Raw genomic sequence first — 19,257 nt, forward strand, 5'->3', positions numbered from 1 at the left:
TTTGGAAAGAAGTAGGGTGGAAGTCTGTGGAATCAGAGACCTGGGGAATCAGCTGGAACTCTCACCTGTAAGCAACGGAAGCCAACTCTTAAATGGCAGAAAAGGACTCTTAAATGGTGATGGGATGGTCCAGGTTTACAGGGGGGCGGGAGAGTGAGCTTGGAAAAACAGAGGCCTGAGGGTTCAGCCACAGTCAGGCCCACAGGCAAAACGACTCCCAACCCCAGTCTTTCCATGACTCTGCGCCCCCTGCTGGGGATCTCGGGGCATCGCAGCCCCCCAGGCACCGCTGGGACTGGACGCGGCCACCGTGGCTGAACGGCTGCCTTCGGGCCGCAGACACAGGACCCCAGAGCGCGGCCACAGGGCTCCTTCCTGGCTCCTGCCACCGTTCTGGCTCCTCATTCAAGTCCAGAGCTGCCCCAAACGGTCAAGACCGGCCACTTGCCTGTGCCTCACAGGTGTTTATCGCGTTGCTTGTACGCCTGAGTTCTGATGCCGGTTCTCCCACTTTTATTGTCAGTGGGCTTTAATGAAGATGAAAGGAGACATCTCCTGAGCTCTGGAGGTTCCTCTCCTGTCCCTACACCCAATCACCTCTGGTCCAAGCCTAGTATTCTACTTGGTGGGTATCCATGCCCTTCCCTTCTCTTTCTCAGGTTGTTGTCATTTTTATTTTTCGCCTTAGAAACTACATCGGGCGAGAGGGTGGGTTGTGGGCCAAGATCAAATGTGCCATTGCTCTGCAGAAAGTTTAGGGGGGCAGGGTGGAACCAGTGGCCAACTAGCGGCCAAGGCAAAGGCGAGACCTGATTAGACAATGCTAAGCATCTGTCAGAATTCCCAGCACCTGGAACAAAGCTTCAGCTGGGGGCTTCAGCCAGGGTCTGCAGCTTCCACGGGGAGTGGGGGAATCTCCGAGAGCAAGGAGACATCTCTAGCTGCAGGATGGAGCCGGAGCCAGGAGAGCTCGTCCCCCAGCCAGGTAGGAAGGAAACGGAGTGGGCTGGAGAACATTGGGAGGTTTTGAAAGAGTACAACAAGACTCTGTTTATCTTCTCCCTGGCTTCTGCAGCCGGTCTGCAGTTGGGATAAATTCAGCACAGGAGGAAGAGGCAGCATTTCCTCCCCCTCTCTCCTCCCATTTTAGGTGAGAGGAGGAGGTGGCATGGGGGATAGAGAAAGATCTGGCGAGCTCACCAGCTGGTGCTGCGGGGCTGAGCACAGCGAGCTTGCTCTGTGCTCCCACAGAGAGGGACCCAGACAGGAAGGAGAGGTGCCCCCTCTCTTTATCCCTTCCTCCATCTCCTTGAAATCAGGATGGAGGGAGTAGGTAGCCCCTGACACGGTGGGATCCAAGGGTCTCCACAGTCAGCACGCCCCAAGCAGAGCCCCACCGACCAAACCGGGCCATGTAGCTTCTGATGGGGGCCGTGATTTTGGAGAACAGCATTGCTTCCCGCAGACCCAGGTGAAATGCAGTCCTGCTGCCTGGGGACGGTAATGACTAGCTCCACCCCCTCTGCAGAGCTGGTTCCTGAGGGGTGGGTGAGAGATTTCGATTCTAGTGAAGGGGAGGGGGGAGGGAGCACAGTGGCAAGTGCTCTAGGCGTAGGGGTCACTGAGGCTCTTGGAAAACAAGGGGCACCAGGGAGACTGGAATGAGTGAGCGACAAGGGATTGGGGACAGGATAATCAACTCGTGGCCTCGTGGCCACTAACATGCAGCCCCACCTCTCTGTAGCTTGAGGAAGAAGCTAGAAAGCTTTGCTCCAGCTTTCCTAAGCCCTGTTGAAGCCTCTCACAAGAGCCTGGGTCCGGACAACATGCCCAGATGCCTCTCGGGCTGCGTGTTGGCTGTGGAGATGGTGGAGGGAGCCCAGAGGCCAGTTCACTTCGCAGGGAGAAGTAACTCTCCCAGCCGGCTCTAGGGACAGTCTTAAGCAGGATTTTATTTATTGTTTCTATTTTCTAAATGGTTCGTTTTAAAATTTGGTTCAAGGCCTTGTAGTTATGGAGACGAGATACTCGGTCTCCACTTAGCTCATCTTGTGCTTTTTCAGGAACCGTACAAGGGCCTGCCACATCTGGTCTTGCTTTGAGCTGCAGTGTCTGTACTCTGAGAGCATTAATGCAGGTTATAAAATTATAATGCTGATGATAAAAGTCTAGCTATAGTGTTAGCTACTATGGAAAAATTCTTGTCATTGGTCTTTTCTGTGGATTGGGCTAAGCACCTCTATCTATATACTGCTTATCACCATAAGTAAGGGTCAGGTTTGGCTTTGTTTTGCTTCATGTGTGTACTGGTGTTTATGGCCAAGCTGAGAAGCAAACTATTGCCACTCACCATTAACAAGTAAGGGCTGATCCTTTGGTTGCCTGGGCTCCTTATTAGGAAGTGTGATATTTGGTTATTACTGAGCTCTGCCTGGGTGGGAGTGTCATTTTGAGTGGGCCCAGCTTGGGACCTGGAAGCCAGCATTGCCAGAGGGTGGTTGGCCACTGGGCAGTCTAAAAACCTAGAAGGGAGCTAAGGGAGGTGGGTGAGAGCCATGCCTTGTTATGCTGTTTTGATAAAGACATCACAAGTAGGCAAATGTTACATCATATGTATGATATAGACACATGTATGCAGATATGTTAAAAAGTAATCTTTTGGTGGTGGAATGCGGGTGAATTTTTTTCTTCATGTTCTGAGATTTCCGGGTGTCTGCTCTGAGAATAGCTTACTATTGTGATTAAATGAAGAAGGCCACAAATATTAGTTTGTAAAGAGAAGGAACAAATTTTTATTTTCAAATAACATGTACAGTAGGATACTTTTTCTAGAATTATATGTATAACTTGTGTCCATCTACCTGTCCATCCACCCATCCATCCATTTATCCACCACCTACCCATCCATCCATCTTTCATTTATTCATCCATCCATCCTTCCATCTGTGTATTTGCACAGAAAGATACCTGGAATTGTGTTGACCAGATGTTTGTGATGGTTATTTCTGGCGAAATTTCAAACGCCTTTGTGTTCTTCATACTTACCTCTGTTACTTGAAATTTGTAATAACGAGGTACATTTTTTAAAAAGAGCGTCTCTGTTCTATTCCTGGGTGAGCCCCGGTCACAGAGCCCAAGTGAACGCTCCCAGCAGGCAAGGCCAAGCAAGACCCTGACCTCAGGCCCCTGCTCCCTAGTGACACTGAGGCTGCCTGCTGAAGCCCTAGTATGGCAGGTGTGCAGCTCAGCAGGGAGGGAGCCAAGAGGGAGATGCAGGTGGCACCTGAGCTCTGTTTAAAACCCACAGCCAGTGGCATCCTGAGCCTTTATGCCCGGCTGGCTGGGTCTGTAGCTGGCTAGGGCTTGGGGTTCACAGCTCCAGGGTGGCAGCTACAAGCCCCCGGGTCCCTCTGCCCCTAAGAGTCTTATTCTTGTGCGGTGTCTCTCTCACCCCAGTTACCCTGAAACTGGCATAGGGGCTCCTGTGGAGGGATCTCCAAGGGTCCCTGGGTTTGGAGGTTGCCAAAGTCAAGGATGTGTCTATTAAATGTTTTTAGCTCAAGTAGAAGAGCCAGGCAGGCGCTCCTTGTATACGGGTTTGCAGAGCATCTTCTGAGTATTGGGGAGCTGGGAAGCAGCAAACACTTTCTTACCTGGGGTGAGAGTGAGAACAACAACCACTTAGGAAAGCAGGCTGGCTTTTATTATCTAGTAGAGGGGAAGAGATACAGACACTGTGACCAGTGAATGCTGTGCTTCTGGAAATGTATAAGGATGATCATTGGAGTGTTTTACATAATATCCCCAAACTGGAAACAACCCACCATCCATCAACATTGATAGCATACATGCCCTAAATAAACCGAGCTATGTCTGTACAATTGAAGGCTATACATCTGTAAAGATCAACTAACTACAAGTAGGTGCAATGACGTGGATGTAACTCACAGACATAAAGTTGAGTGAACGGAGCAAATTCAAGAATGTATACAGCATTAGTCCATTCATGCAGAATTCAAAAACAAGCACAACTAAACCATCTTTTTAGGGATTGCATATAAAAGTGGTGAACATATGAAAAAAAGTCAAGAAAAATTATTATAAAAGTTGGGATAGGGTTACCCCTGGTGGAAGGGAAGTTAGAATCGGCCAGGGTTTCCCAGGGTGGAGGGGGCTCCTGGGGTGCCTGGCAATGTTCTCCTTAACTTCGGTGCTGGTGACAAGGATGTTTGCTTTACAATTATTCATTCAACCCATCAATTACATCTCACCTGCTTCTTTGAATATATGTTATATTTCACAACAAAAATACTAAGAAGAAAAAAAAAAGCAAAATGTAGCAAAGGGATCTTCCAGCCTCCATGTCTGGAAGTGGCCTCTTTTTTTTTTACCTGTAGGCTCCCTTTATTTCAAGGACCTCAAGCAGCATGTTTGTCCAAGTCTCTGACCAGGGTCAGAAATCAGTAGGCTTTTATTCCGCAGGTTCGTCTATGAGCTTAGCCTTGTGCCACATACTGGTGGGAGTCAGAGTGGGGAATGTGCTGCCTCCAAGACGACAACACATTATGAATAACGGTGAAAACACCAGACCAGGCTACAGCGACTTTCAGTGCCAGGGCACTTCGTAGGAGATGGAGCTCTGTGAAGGCTTGACCATCAACTTCTGCTGCTCCCGAGGATGGGTTGGCTGGTGACAGCAGTGGGTGTGGGGAGGGTGGGAAGTAGGAGAGGGTGTTGTGACGAAGGAAAGGATGTCACGAAAGATGTAGGGAGTTGTGGAGTGTCGGGGAGGCCAAAGAGGCCTGCCTGACCAGATGGCCAGGTCCCCATGGGTGTGTAGGGGAGGCCAAGTGTTGCTGGATTGATGGGGTGGCTCAGGAGGGTTTAGAACACCAGGATGATGCATTTCCCCTGCATCCCCACCTTACTGCTAGTCTAGGTCACTCAGTCAATCAATAGATCATCACTCTACTGCCCCCAGGCACATTATAGTCTAAACAATCAATAGAAGAGAATTGAACTGAGAAGACATGTAGAAACCCTCAGAGAAACATAGGTGAGTGAATATGAGAGAATTAAAATATAAATACAATGACGCTCTTTGCCAAACTCCATTAGGAAAAAATTCTCATCTACCCCCGGAAACACATTGATCAAAAGTCCACAGGGACTGGGAAACAGCATGATACTTCTTCAAAAAGTTAAATATAGAGTTACTATATGGTTGAGCTATTTTATTTCTGGGTATATACCCAAAATAATTGAAAACAGAGACTCAAACAGATACTTTGTAAAGCCATGTTCATAGCAGCATTAGTCACAATAGCCAAAATGTGGAAAAAACCCAAGTGTCTATCAGTAGATGACAAAGTGTGGATAGACAAAGTGTGGAATATACATACAATGGAATATAATTCAGCCTTAAAAACGGAATGAAGTACTGATACATGCTATAACATGCATGAACCTTGGTTGCATTAAGTGAAACAAGGCAGACGCAAAAGGACAAATACTGTATGATTCCACTTATATGTCATCGTTTAATGGGTAGAAAATTTCTGTTAGGCATGGTGGAAAATGTTCTCGAAATAGAGAGTGGTGTTGGTTGCACAATCTTGTGAATGTTCTTAATGCCACTGAATTGTACACTTAAAAATGGTTAAAGTGGTAAATCGTGTTATGTATATTTTACCATGCACTTGGAAAAAAAGCCTATAGGGGCTGTTATGAATGGAATGTGTCCCCCTAAATTCATATGTTGATATCCTAACAAACAGTGTGATGGTATTAGTAGGTGGGACCTTTGGGAGGTAATTAGGTCATAAGGATGAAACCTTCATGAATGGGATTCATGCTCTTATAGGATGAGACAAGAGAGCTTCCTCTCTCTGCTGTTAGCTATGTGAGGATACAGGAGGGCAGTCATCTGTCAACCAAGAAGCAGGACTTCACCAGACACTGGATCTACTGGCACCTTGATCTAGGACTTCCAGCCTCTAGAATTGTGCGAAATAAATGTGTGCTGTTTAAGCCACCTCATTTGTGGTAATTTGTATTAGCAACCTCAACCAACTTAGACAGGCTCAAAAAATTGTTCCTGCATGTTGAGATAGAGGAGAGAGACCAGGGCTGTGGAATCATTTCTGAATAGCAGAAAAGACAGAAAACAAGGTAAAGTTTCCTCGTTGAAGACTGAAGAAGGAGAAGAAAACACTGTCCTTGGTGGGTTTCTGGAGCTCCGCCTGTAGCCCCGTCAACATCAGAGATGACCCAAATGACCAGTGACCGGGTAGACTTGGCCATTTCTTGAAAAGTAGACCAGCTCTCTCCTTCCTGCACTCATGCCTAAACAAAGGCCAACCCCAGATACCCTCCAAGGAGCCATTCCTTGAAAAAGTACTTTTTAGAGTTCTTCTTTTAGAAGAACAAAAAAACCCCCAAAGTTAGCAAAAGGAAAGGAATCATAAAGATCAGATCAGAAATAAATGAAAAAGAAATGAAGGAAACAATACCAAAGATCAGTAAAACTAAAAGCTGGTTCTTTGAGAAGAGAAACAAAATTGATAAAACATTAGCCAGACTCAACAAGAAAAAAAGGGAGAAGACTCAAATCAACAGAATTAGAAATGAAAAAGAAGTAACAACTGACACTGCAGAAATACAAAGGATCATGAGAGATTACTACAAGCAACCATATGCCAGTGAAATGGACAACCTGGAAGAAATGGACGAATTCTTAGAAAAGCACAACCTTCCGAGACTGAACCAGGAAGAAATAGAAAATATAAACAGACCAATCACAAGCACTGAAATTGAAACTGTGATTAAAACTCTTCCAACAGGGGGCTTCCCTGGTGGCACAGTGGTTGAGAATCTGCCTGCCAATGCAGGGGACATGGGTTCGAGCCCTGGTCTGGGAAGATCCCACATGCCACGGAGCAACTGGGCCCGTGAGCCACAACTACTGAGCCTGTGCATCTGGAGCCTGTGCTCTGCAACAAGAGAGGCCGCGACAGTGAGTGGCCTGCGCACCGCGATGAGGAGTGGCCCCCGCTTGCCACAACTAGAGAAAGCCCTCGTACAGAAATGAAGACCCAACACAGCCAAAAATAATTAAATAAATTAAATTTTAAAAAAAAATCTTCCAACAAACAAAAGCCCAGGACCAGATGGCTTCACAGGCGAATTCTATCAAGCATTTAGAGAAGAGCTAACACCTATCCTTCTCAAACTCTTCCAAAATATAGCAGAGGGAGGAACACTCCCAAACTCACGAGGCCACCATCACCCTGATACCAAAACCAGACAAAGATGTCCCAAAAAAAGAAAACTACAGGCCAATATCTCTGATGAACATAGATGCAGAAGTCCTCAACAAAATACTAGCAAACAGAATCCAACAGCACATTAAAAGGATCTTACACCATGATCAAGTGGGGTTTATCCCAGGAATGCAAGGATTCTTCAATATACGCGAATCAATCAATGTGACACACCACATTAACAAATTGAAGGGTAAAAACCATATGATAATCTCAACAGATGCAGAAAAAGCTTTGGACAAAATTCAACACCTATTTATGGTAAAAACTCTCCAGAAAGTAGGCATAGAAGGAACTTACCTCAATATAATAAAGGCCATATATGACAAACCCACAGCCAACATTGTTCTCAATGGTGAAAAACTGAAACCGTTTCCACTAAGATCAGGAACAAGACAAGGTTGCCCACTCACACCACTATTATTCAACATAGTTTTGGAAGTTTTAGCCACAGCAATCAGGGAATAAAAAGAAATAAAAGGAATCCAGATCAGAAAAGAAGAAGAAAAACTGTCACTGTTTGCAGATGACATGATACTATACATAGAGAATCCTAAAGATGCTACCAGAAAACTACTAGAGCTAATCAATGAATTTGGTAAAGTAGCAGGATACAAAATTAATGCACAGAAATCTCTTGCATTCCTATACATTAATGATGAAAAATCTGAAAGTGAAATTAAGGAAATACTCCCATTTACCATTGCAACAAAAAGAATAAAATACCTAAGACTAAATCTACCTAAGGAGACAAAAGACCTGTATGCAGAAAACTATAAGACACCAATGAAAGAAATTAAAGATGATACAAACAGATGGAGAGATATACCATGTTCTTGGATTGGAAGAATCAACATTGTGAAAATGACTATACTACCCAAAGCAATCTACAGATTCAATGCAATCCCTATCAAACTACCAATGGCATTTTTCACAGAACTAGAACAAAGAATTTCACAGTTTGTATGGAAACACAAAAGACCCCGAATAGCCAAAGCAATCTTGAGAAAGAAAAATGGAACTGGAGGAATCAGGCTCCCTGACTTGAGACTATACTACAAAGCTAAAGTAATCAAGACAGTATGGTACTGGCACAAAAACAGAAATATAGATCAATGGAATAGGATAGAAAGCCCAGAGATAAACCCATGCACATATGGTCTCCTTATCTTTGATAAAGGAGGCAAGAGTATACAATGGAGAAAAGACAGCCTCTTGAATAAGTGGTGTTGGGAAAACTGGACAGCTACATGTAAAAGAATGAAATTAGAACACTTGTAACACCATACACAAAAATAAACTCAAAATGGATTCAAGACCTAAATGTAAGGCCAGACAATACAAAACTCTTAGAGGAAAACATAGGCAGGACACTCTATGACATAAATCACAGCAAGATCCTTTTTGACCCACCTCCTAGAGAAATGGAAATAAAAACAAAAATAAACAAATGGGACCTGATGAAACTTAAGAGCTTTTGCACAACAAAGGAAACCTTAAACAGGATGAAAAGACAACCCTCAGAATGGTAGAAAAGATTTGCAAACGAAGCAACTGACAAAGGATTAATCTCCAAAATATACAAGCAGCTCATGCAGCTCAATATCAAAAAGACAAACAACCCAATCCAGAAATGGGCAGAAGACCTAAATAGACATTTCTACAAAGAAGATATACAGATTGCCAAGAAGCACATGAAAAGCTGCTCAACATCACTAATCATTAGAGAAATGCAAATCCAAACTACAGTGAGGTGTCACCTCACACTGGTCAGAATGGCCATCATCAAAAAATCTACAAACAATAAATGCTGGAGAGGGTGTGGAGAAAAGGGAACCCTCTTGCACTGTTGGTGGGAATGTAAATTGGTACAGCTACTATGGAGAACAGTATGGAGGTTCCTTAAAAACTAAAAGTAAAACTACCATGTGACCCAGCAATCCCACTACTGGGCATACACCCTGAGAAAACCATAATTCAAAAAGAGTCATGTACCACAATGTTCACTGCAGCTCTATTTACAATAGCCAGGACATGGAAGCAACCTAAGTGTCCATTGACAGATGAATGGATAAAGAAGATGTGGCACATATATACAATGGAATATTACTCAGCCATAAAAAGAAACGAAATTGAGTTATTTGTAGTGAGGTGGATGGACCTAGAATCTGTCATACAGAGTGAAGTAAGGCAGAAAGAGGAAAACAAATACCGTATGCTAACACATATATATGTAATCTAAAAAAAAATGGTTCTGATGAACCTAGGGGCAGGACAGGACTAAAGACACAGACGTAGAGAATGGACTTGAGGACACGGGGAGGGGGAAGGGTAAGCTGGGATGAAGTGAGAGAGTAACATTGACGTGTATATACACTACCAAGTGTAAAATAGATAGCTAGTGGGAAGCAGCTGCACAGCACAGGGAGATCAGCTTGGTGCTTTGTGACCACCTAGAGGGGTGGGATAAGGAGGGTGGGAGGGAGTCGCAAGAGGGAGGGGATATGGGGATATACGTATGCATATAGCTGGTTCACTGTGTTATGCAGCAGAAACTAACAGAACATTGTAAAGCAATTATACTCAAATGAAGATGTTAAAAAAATTCTTCTTTTATTGTGTGAGCCCACCCTGGACGCTATTTGAAAAAGAAAATAAATTTAAAGATGCTGCAATGTGTTTACATATACCCAATGGAAATTTTGCTTCTCAGACTGCTTGAGCAGAAAACCTCACATCCCCATGGCAACCACATTCCACCGTGACCACGCATCTCTGCCAGGTCACCCACCCATTTGTAAGCCTCAGCTCTTCAAGCCCCTCCTGTCAAACACATGGGGCCCAAGTGATACCACCCACTGCGGTAGTTCCACGCCTCCAGGATTGCTGATGAGGGCTTGTTCTAATCTGTAAGGGACATTTCCAGAGACCCATGTAACCTGGGGCAGGGACCAGCTCTTCTTGGAAGTCATTAAGAGACAGAGAACTCTGGGGGAAGCCATCGCCCTGTGGAAATGCAAGGCCCTTGCAGCCTACTCAGGGGTTTGGAGCACGGGGATGAGGGGTGCGCCGCTGACCGGAAAATTAGCCCCTTCGTAATCATAGGAACTGCGAGTCCCACATTCAGTAAAGACTCAGCTGATAATTAGATCCTTAATGCTTTATTCCCTTGAACAGAAATCATGACCCCTTTATAGGGTCTCCATTGCCATCTTCCCTTTGATGTTTCAGAACAAGTACTTCTTTCAAATGTGTGTTCTCAGTACCATTTTCAAATAGCATTTCGGAATGGCTGACCTATGCTAAGGCCACCTTCCCCTTCCTCAGGGGGGTAGCCGGGGGCCTGTCTTCTCCCACAGTCACCCTTCCCTGCTGACACAAGAAAACCTTTGCAGGGGGTTGTGGGTAGGAATGAAAGCCTGCAATTTTGATGTTTCAGGGTCCCCAGCCCCTGACTGGCCAGCATTCCCCTCATCTCTCAGCTTTTATAATCAGCGAGTTTTGAGATTCCAGGCCTGAAGTCTCTTTCCCCACAAAATTGCAGAAAGCCTCAGGCCCTCCGAGAACTAACTTGGTATGTTTGCCCTTTGGATTATATTTGATTGGGTCAGACTTCCAGTATAAGGAAGACATACATGAAAGAAAGCAACTGTTCATGTTGTTGGTGGATCACAGGGTTTTTTTTTTGTTTGTTTGTTTTTCCTTTACTGCTTTCCCTTGCCTTTGAGAAAGTACAAAGTAGGGGAGGGGGAAGTGCTTCCTAACAGGCAGAGTTTCTCTGCATCTTAAGCTAAAGCTGGGCTGGGCTAGTCCTTTGCTGGGCCTTCCCTGAGGCTCCGCAACACCCGCCATTGAGGCGGGCACTTGGCAGGTATTCCTTGCGCAATGTCCCCAGCTCCCAGCTCAGAGTGACCTTCCACCAAACCCTTTGCTTCCCCCACCATAAAGCTGGAAAAAGAAGAAAGAACAGTGGTTTATGGGGTGTAGGCAAGAAAAGAAGTCTTTGATATAACCCATATTCAGCTCAGTAGACATGGAGTGGTATGGACTTTGCAGAATGAGAATCTGAAAAAAAAATGTATAACTGAATCACTTTGCTGTATTAACATAAACACACTGCTATATATAAAATAGATAACGAACCAGACCTGTATAGCACAGGGAGCTATACTCAATATTTTGTAATATAAGGGAAAAGAATCTGATTTTGCAGAATGAAAGGCTCTGGCTTTCCTCTGTAGACAGATAGCTATCAAATGGAAGTGAGCAGCAAGACAAAGAAGAAAGCATGGAGGGGAGAGAGAAGCAGGGAGAAAGCGGGAGAGAGGATCAGTGTCTCCAGGAATCCAGGCCTGATGCCTAGCCCAAGCATTTTTAGGTAACGCCTGGCTTTTCCTCCCCTCCCCTCCCCTCCCCTCCCCTCCCCTCCCTTTCTTTCTTGACAAGATGAAGCTTCTTCCCTTAGGCAGCTCTGTTTTATCTTGCTATACCCAGCCAGAGCTATAAGGATTCAAGCCTGTCTTCACAGATGTTTCCTTTTAATCACCGTAATTAATATTAATGGTGATTAATTTTTAATGAGGACATATCAAGGAACACACTGGCAAAAGTGCCCACTGGTCATTTGAATAACCTTGATTTTGTGAGGCCATCGTCCTTTTGGCTTGGCCACCTGTTTCACAGACAATGCATCGGATCCCAGAATTCTCTGATAATGTGTTAATTTCTCCTCCTAGACCTGGAACAAAACCAGGGTGTTTTCCAGAGCAGAAACAGTGGGGAAGTGAGCTGCCCTGACTGATTTCTCCTCCCACCTCTGAGGAGGCTGTGAAGGGACTCAGTGGGGGGAATCTCCTCTGATCTTTCAGCAGTGCCACCGGGAAGAGGAATTGTTGTTACCTGGTGAGCATTCACTGAGGCTCATTCTGTGCAAAGCACAGTGCAAAGTCAAGTGGCTTTGGGAATCCAAAGCCAGAGGGCATCCTGGTTCCTCCTGCTCTGACAAAGTGGATGGATGCCTTATTCACCGGCCTCAGGGAACAGTCCTCTGTAGATAGGCTGGTGGATGCCAGTGAACCCTCCCTCACTAATCATGTAGAAACCATTCATAATGTGCAAACTACCCTCATCCGGCAGCCAGCCCAGCACCGAGGTGCTGATGGTGGGTGAGGACGCTTCCGGGCAGGGAAGCCTGGTGTCAGCTCCCTCACCAGCAGCTTCAAGACGTCAGAGTTATATATTATTGATACGTGCCTAGTACTTCTTAATTTCTCTCCAATCATTCATGACTTTACCTAAATCAGTGTTTTGAAACAGATGTTAAGGGAGAAAATGTTCTTAAAGAAATTAGTAAGTTTGCAGAAAAACAAGGCTTTCCATGCACAAGTTGCCAGTTCACTTGATCTCAAGGTTTTTTTTTTTAAGGTAAATCTTTTCAGACTCCTTATTATGCTAACATGATTGCAATCTTTATTTATTTATTTATTATTTTATTTATTCATTCTTGGCTGCGTTGGGTCGTCGTTGCTGCGCGTGGGCTTTCTCTAGCTGTGGCAAGCAGGGGCTACTCTTCGTTGTGGTGGCTTCTCATTGCGGTGGCCTCTCCTGTTGTGGAGCGCGGGCTCCAGGCGCGCAGGCCCTGTAGCTGTGGCTCGCGGGCTCTAGAGTGCAGACTCAGTAGTTGTGGCACACAGGCTTAGTTGCTCCATGGCATGTGGGATCTTCCCAGACCAGGGCTGGAACCCGTGTCTCCTGCATTGGCAGGCGGACTCCCGACCACTGCGCCACCAGGGAAATCCCATGATTGCAATCTTAATAAAGGTGGCATTGACGCTTAAACAGCTGACCCTTGAACAATGCGGAGATGGGGGGCACCAACTCTCTGGCACAGTCAAAAATTTGAGCGTAGCTCATAGGTGGCTGTTTCTGCGGTTCCTCCATTTTCATGGTTCTGCTTCTGCTGATTCACCCAACCGCGAATCCTGTAGTAAGTATTTATTGAAGTGGACCTGCGCAGTCCAGATCCCTGTTGTTCAAGGGTCAACCATATAGTGTTTCCCAAACTTATTTGACTCTAGAGCCCTTTACTCTTGAAATAACTGTTGAGCTCCCCAGTGTATTATCAGACTGCCTGCTAATAAAACCAAACTAAGCTAACTGGAATTGAAGGCACTAAGCAGAGAACCACAGCAGCCGAGCAGTGTTGCAGAAGGGGGACGTCAGAGGGGGGCTTTGGGGGCTTCGGGGGTCTGGGCTCAAGTGTTTAAGATGTGTATTTCAAGGTGGGGGAATAGAGTCATTTAAGACTGGTGAACATAGCAAGGGTCTTGAGAGGTAGGCTGTGGTTTGATAAGCAAGCTGTTTGCCCAGGTGAGGAGTCCGTTGTCTCAGGTAAAGGGATCTGCAGGAATTTCCTGAAGCAAAGACTTATCTTCCTCAGGCAAAGGTCTCTTGGAACAGAGAGCTAAGTCATGTTGACACAAGCTCTTAGGCCTTCTACCTGAGTGAGGTTGGTGCAGGTTGTTGTAGTTCTGAGAACAATTTGTATTTCTTACACTTTGTGGAATGTTAGTCCCATCAAATGTGGTCTGAGAAATACGGACTCCTTCTTAAAGTGGTTTAATATGGTTCCTGTTAGAACCCATCTTCTTCTTCTGACTTAATATCTAATTTAGGTTAGGCTATGCGATTTTGAACAAAATTTGAGTAAGAAAAATATTGAGGACAGGATCAGACTTAGGTCAGAAACTAGGAGGTGAGACTGTGAAGGAGAGCACATGAAGCCAACTACATGTTGGACTCTTCTTTTTTATTTTCTGTATTCTTGATGTTCTGGCATTTGAGGCCTTCATCCTGGAGAGACCGGCTGACCCAGGGTTAGCTAAGTCCTAGAGATTGCAAAGGACTCTTAGGAAAGTTGCACGTTTGATGTGCAAACCAACCAATCCAGAGCCCACATCCCCAACTGTCTTCTTTATTAAACTCTCACAGACCAAGCCCATATTTCCCCTGCCTTAAGTCACCCTAGTGTCAGGTCCTGGACAACCAGGGACCACCCCTATAGTCCAGAGCCCATCGAAATTATTCAAATTATCCAACCAAAACCAACTCAGGGAACCCACCCTGCCTTGTTCCCTCCTTCCCAAGAGAACCCCAATAAAGACTCTGGGCCATACTCTGCTCTCTCCCCTACTGCTCCTGACAGACCCTGGTCCATCCCCCTGTGGCCCTGCATGGCTCCTGTTCCTAGGGATCAGCATTTCCATGTCTGTGTGTCTTACCATACCTGATTAAAACAAATCCCAGGCACATTTTAACATACCAACAGGAAATGCAACAGTCTGCACACCAGGGACACATTAGAATCACCCGAGAAGCTGTCTGCCCAGCGCTTGCGCACAGAGGGTTTGATTTAATTGGCCTGTAGTAGGGCCTCAGGTGACTCTAATGTGTAGCCAGGGCTGAGAAACGTTGAGCCAGTGGTTCTCAAAGGGTGATCCTGGGACCAGCAGCATCAGTGTCACCTGGGGCCTTGTTAGAAATGCAAATTTTGGGCCCCCACCCCAGATCTCCTAATTCAGAACCTCTGGCAGTAAGGCCTTTATCACATTCTCCAGGTGACTCTGAAAGACGCTAAAGTTTGAAAACCACTGCACTGGGCTAAAGCAGGGCAGAGTCAGAGAAGCAGGCCACCAGTGGGCTGAGGGCCTGGAGCCCTTACCTTTATGACTACATTTAACGCCATCTCCTCGTGCTGATCAACCACTTCTTCGCTTCCTAGAATCACGGCGCACCCCATGAATTGTGGTATGTTGTATTTCCATTTTTGTTTGCCCCAAGGTATTTTTTAAATTTCACTTTTGATTTCTCCTTTGACCCATTGGTTGTTCAGTAGCATGTTTTTTAGTCTCCCCGTATTTGTGTATTTTCCAGTTTTCTTCTTATAATTGATTTCTATTTTTATACCATTGTGGTCAGAAAAGATGCTTGATATGATTTGTCTTCTTAAATGTATTGACTTGTTTTGCGGCTTAACATATGATCTAATCTGGAGAATGTTCCATGTGTGCTTGAGAAGAATATGTATTCTGTTGCTTTTGGGTGAAATGTTCTATACATGTCTGTTAAGTCTGTCTAGTCTGATGTGTCGTTTAAGGCCCATGTTTCCTTATTGATTTTGTCTGGAATCTATCCACTGATGAATTAATGTCCCCTCCTATTATTGTATTGCTATTCTCCCTTCAGGTCTGTTAAAATTTGCTTTATATATTTAGGTGCTCTTAGATTAGGGGCATAAATATTTATAAATGTTATATCCTCTGGTTAGACTGACCCCTTTACTGTTATGTAATGGCTTTGTCTCTTATTATAGTCTTTGTCTTAAAGTCTATTTTGTCTGATATAACTATAGCTATCCCAGCTTTCTTTTGGTTTCTATTTGCGTGGAATATCTTTTTCCATCCCTTCGGTTTCAGCCTGTGTGTATCCTTACTTCTGAAGTGAGTCACTTGTAGGCAGCATATAGGTGGGTCTTGCATTTTTTTTTATCCATTCAGCCACTTTATGACTGTTGATTGGAGAAGTTAGTCCACATACATTTAAAGTAATTTTTAATAATTGTGTACTTATTGCCATGTTGTCAATTGTTTTCTGGCTGTTTTTTATTTCCTCTTTCCTTTCTTCTACTCCTGCTCTCTTCCTCTGTGACTTGATGATTTTCTGCTGTGGTATGATTCGATTCCTTTATCTTTTGTGTATTTACTATAGGTTTTTGCTTTGTAGTTACCATGAGGCTTACATAAAACAACTTATAACAGTCTATTTTAAGATGGTAACAAGTTTAAGTGCATTCTAAAGCTCTACATTTTTACTCCCTCCCATGTTTTTGATGTCAGGGTTCCTAGAATCTTACGACAAGAGCTGGCGCTGACGTAGTTGAACTTAACCTCTGTTTGCCCCCATCATCTCCTCTCTCATATAGTTTGGATACTATTTTTAAAAAAACTTGAGCAAATTATTCCTCAAAACTATGAGTTTTCTTTGGTAAGAATAAAAACTATCTTAGGAAAATGTTCATTCCTATGGAGAGGCATCCAAATATCAGGCCAGGCCTTGATCTTTTGCACAGACAAGCCCCAGCCTGTGGCCACATTTTACCTATAGACACATCAGAGGAAACTCACTGGTCTGAGATTGGTACAGTGAAAATCAGAAGATTTTTCTGTTTTCAGAACATTCCAAGTTTACAACATTTTACCTCTGGAGGGCCCTTCTTGCTAATATTCTTCATTTTAATCTCTAAACATTACCTCCTCTGCTTTTTGTGTTACCACAGTGACATGGGCAGTTAAGTAGTTATGATTCAGAACTAGAAATGCATCTTGCTTCACATGCTGACGTTACCTGCTACAATTAATCGTGACTGTATCTGAACAATAATAAGCACCCTAACACTTTCAGAGCTCCAAAAACTCGGTCAGCAACATGCTTATACTTCTTGTTTTGTGCTATCCTGTGGAATAAGCAATAATGGAAAAAATTTACATTGTCAAATATGCTATTACTGACTATATTAAAGTAGTCTCTCTTCAGCAAAGAACAAAAAAAACCTCATCAATCAGGAGTTTCCTTACACTGTGTGTTGATGAATGAATCATATTTTTAGCTTAGCTCTTTCTTGAGTTTTGGTTTCAACACATGAAATATCAATTGATGTGAGGTGCCTGTGTGATATGCCAGACTGGTGAAATAATTTTACTTTAAAAGTTATTTAAGCATTTGCTGAGAGGCCCCAATGACTTTGATAAGGTGGAAGAATGTGTTGAAATCAACAAATGTTTGAATCTATAATAACATTATTAATACAACCTTTTCTAGTAAACTTGCTAATTGGTCTTAAATAGGATTTGGTCTACTAGTTATAACCTAAGTCCTTGACTAGACAAAATCTAGAGAAAACAACTTCAGTTTTTTCCCTTCATTACTATTTGGGAAATGCTCGGGCTGTCACAGTCTGTTTTAGATAAATGGTGACTCTGAGCTGTCAGGTTGAGACGGCTTTTCCCAGAAAGACTGCCAACTGTGCGCGGAATTGGCCAAAATGAGCTAAGTGCTCTCAGCTGCAGTAGACTGATACCATCATTGCCGAGCTTCGTGTGATGCCGGGAAATTAGAGGCTGGTGAATCCACAGCAGAGGATGGCATGACAGGGCCCTTTCATGCTCTGTTGTCCCATTCCAGACTGCACACTCTCTTCACAGGGATAGGCAGCTAGTGCCGAGGCCCATAGGAAATAAGACAGTGGGGAAAAGGACAGGATTCAAGTTTCCCTAGGCCAAAATGATCTGGTCAGTTCCTTGAGAACTGGAGCTGACCTTGTTCCCAGGCTAGCACAGTGCCTGGCCCGTGGGGAGGGAGCAGGCAGGAAATGGGTGTGGAATGAGGCGTGCGGATATATCGGGAGGCAGGTCTGGGCTCCACTTGTTGAGAGAATGCAAGTGAGAACTAGATGGCTAAAAATTGGAGACGCTGGCGGATCCCTGACAACGCTATACTCCTCTCAGCCTTCTATATCCTCACACAACGCGTGCCAGTCAAGGGTCAGAGCCGCCCAGTGTCCCGTGGAGGTGTGAGGTGCGGTAATGATGTATGTAAAGAGCACGGCTACTTCCGCTCGTAAGAGTAATGCCTCTCACTTAACACTAGGAGACAAATGTGAATGCTGTACAGTTGCTCCAGGCATATGAAGTTAAGATGCTTAAAGAGTTCCGTAAGAAGTTATCCTCCCAATGACAAAAATATATAGTTGGGAGAAGAGTTTGGAGTATTCTGCTTTTCCAATGTGCATTAAAAACAGAAACACTTCTGGCTTTTTAGGTGGACTCACCAATAATACGTAATCAGGTTTGGGGCTATAAACTCTAAAATAGTTTGTTAAAAATGAATAGTGTTGGAGCCCTGAACCTAATGTATTCAGAGGCCTTCTATTTGAGCTCATTAAGTAACCAGAAACATTTTGATAAATATCCATTCTTCCACTTAGGGACACGTTTTTCATCTCAATTCAGTGAAGAACTACTTCCTCTGGCCAGCTGGTGTCACTGGCATTAAAAGCTAACAAAGACTGTAGAGAAGGGAAAATCTTCCGTTTTTCAATAATTCCCTTAAAACTGTATGGAGAGAGTTGAGAAGAAATGGACTTTACGTTCAGGGCAGAGGATCGGCAGTGCTGCTGAATCTGTGGGTGACGGTGGAGCGGCTCACGGGTCCCTCCTCCCACTCCTGATGGGGTGGAAGCTGAAGCCACTGCCTCGTGTTATAAAAGGTCACGATTTGAGGAATCTCCGAGTAGTCTTAGAAAGATACGTATAAAAGACTCTGGCAAATTATGGAGTCAGAGCCTCCCTTAGCGACTGAAAATTGTTCCTTCATTTCAAGAAATGTCACCCGACAGTCCAAAGGTGCTCACAGATGACGTAGCTGTGATTTGTATCCGCACGTCCTGGGGGAGTGAACCACACATCCATCTGTTTAAAAACATGCCCAGTGCACTTGTTCACAAACCTGGTAAATAGTAACCTTGTCTGAAGACTTACTCAGAATTTTATCTGAACATCTGCTTCTTATGTACTGTGATCAGGCACTGCTCCTGTAATACAGATACACCTGTAATTCCAGTAAGTGCCTGCTCTAAAGTCAACCATATCTGTTACTTTTCAGGGAAAAATTAGGGCGATTATATTCTAATAAGGCAACTGAATTCTCCTTTAAAAGGACCTTGTACAAAATGAACTTCAGTCCTGAGCACGCAGCAGCAGTTCAACAGATGTACCTAACCCAGGGACAGACCCCTGTGATCAGATTTCCCTGACAAATGTGTTTCATGAGTCAAAAGCATCCCCTTAGTGCTTTTCAGTGACCTCCATTTTAAAGAAAA

Source organism: Mesoplodon densirostris, chromosome 8, assembly GCF_025265405.1.
Source record: "Mesoplodon densirostris isolate mMesDen1 chromosome 8, mMesDen1 primary haplotype, whole genome shotgun sequence".
Taxonomy (NCBI): Eukaryota; Metazoa; Chordata; class Mammalia; order Artiodactyla; family Ziphiidae; genus Mesoplodon; species Mesoplodon densirostris.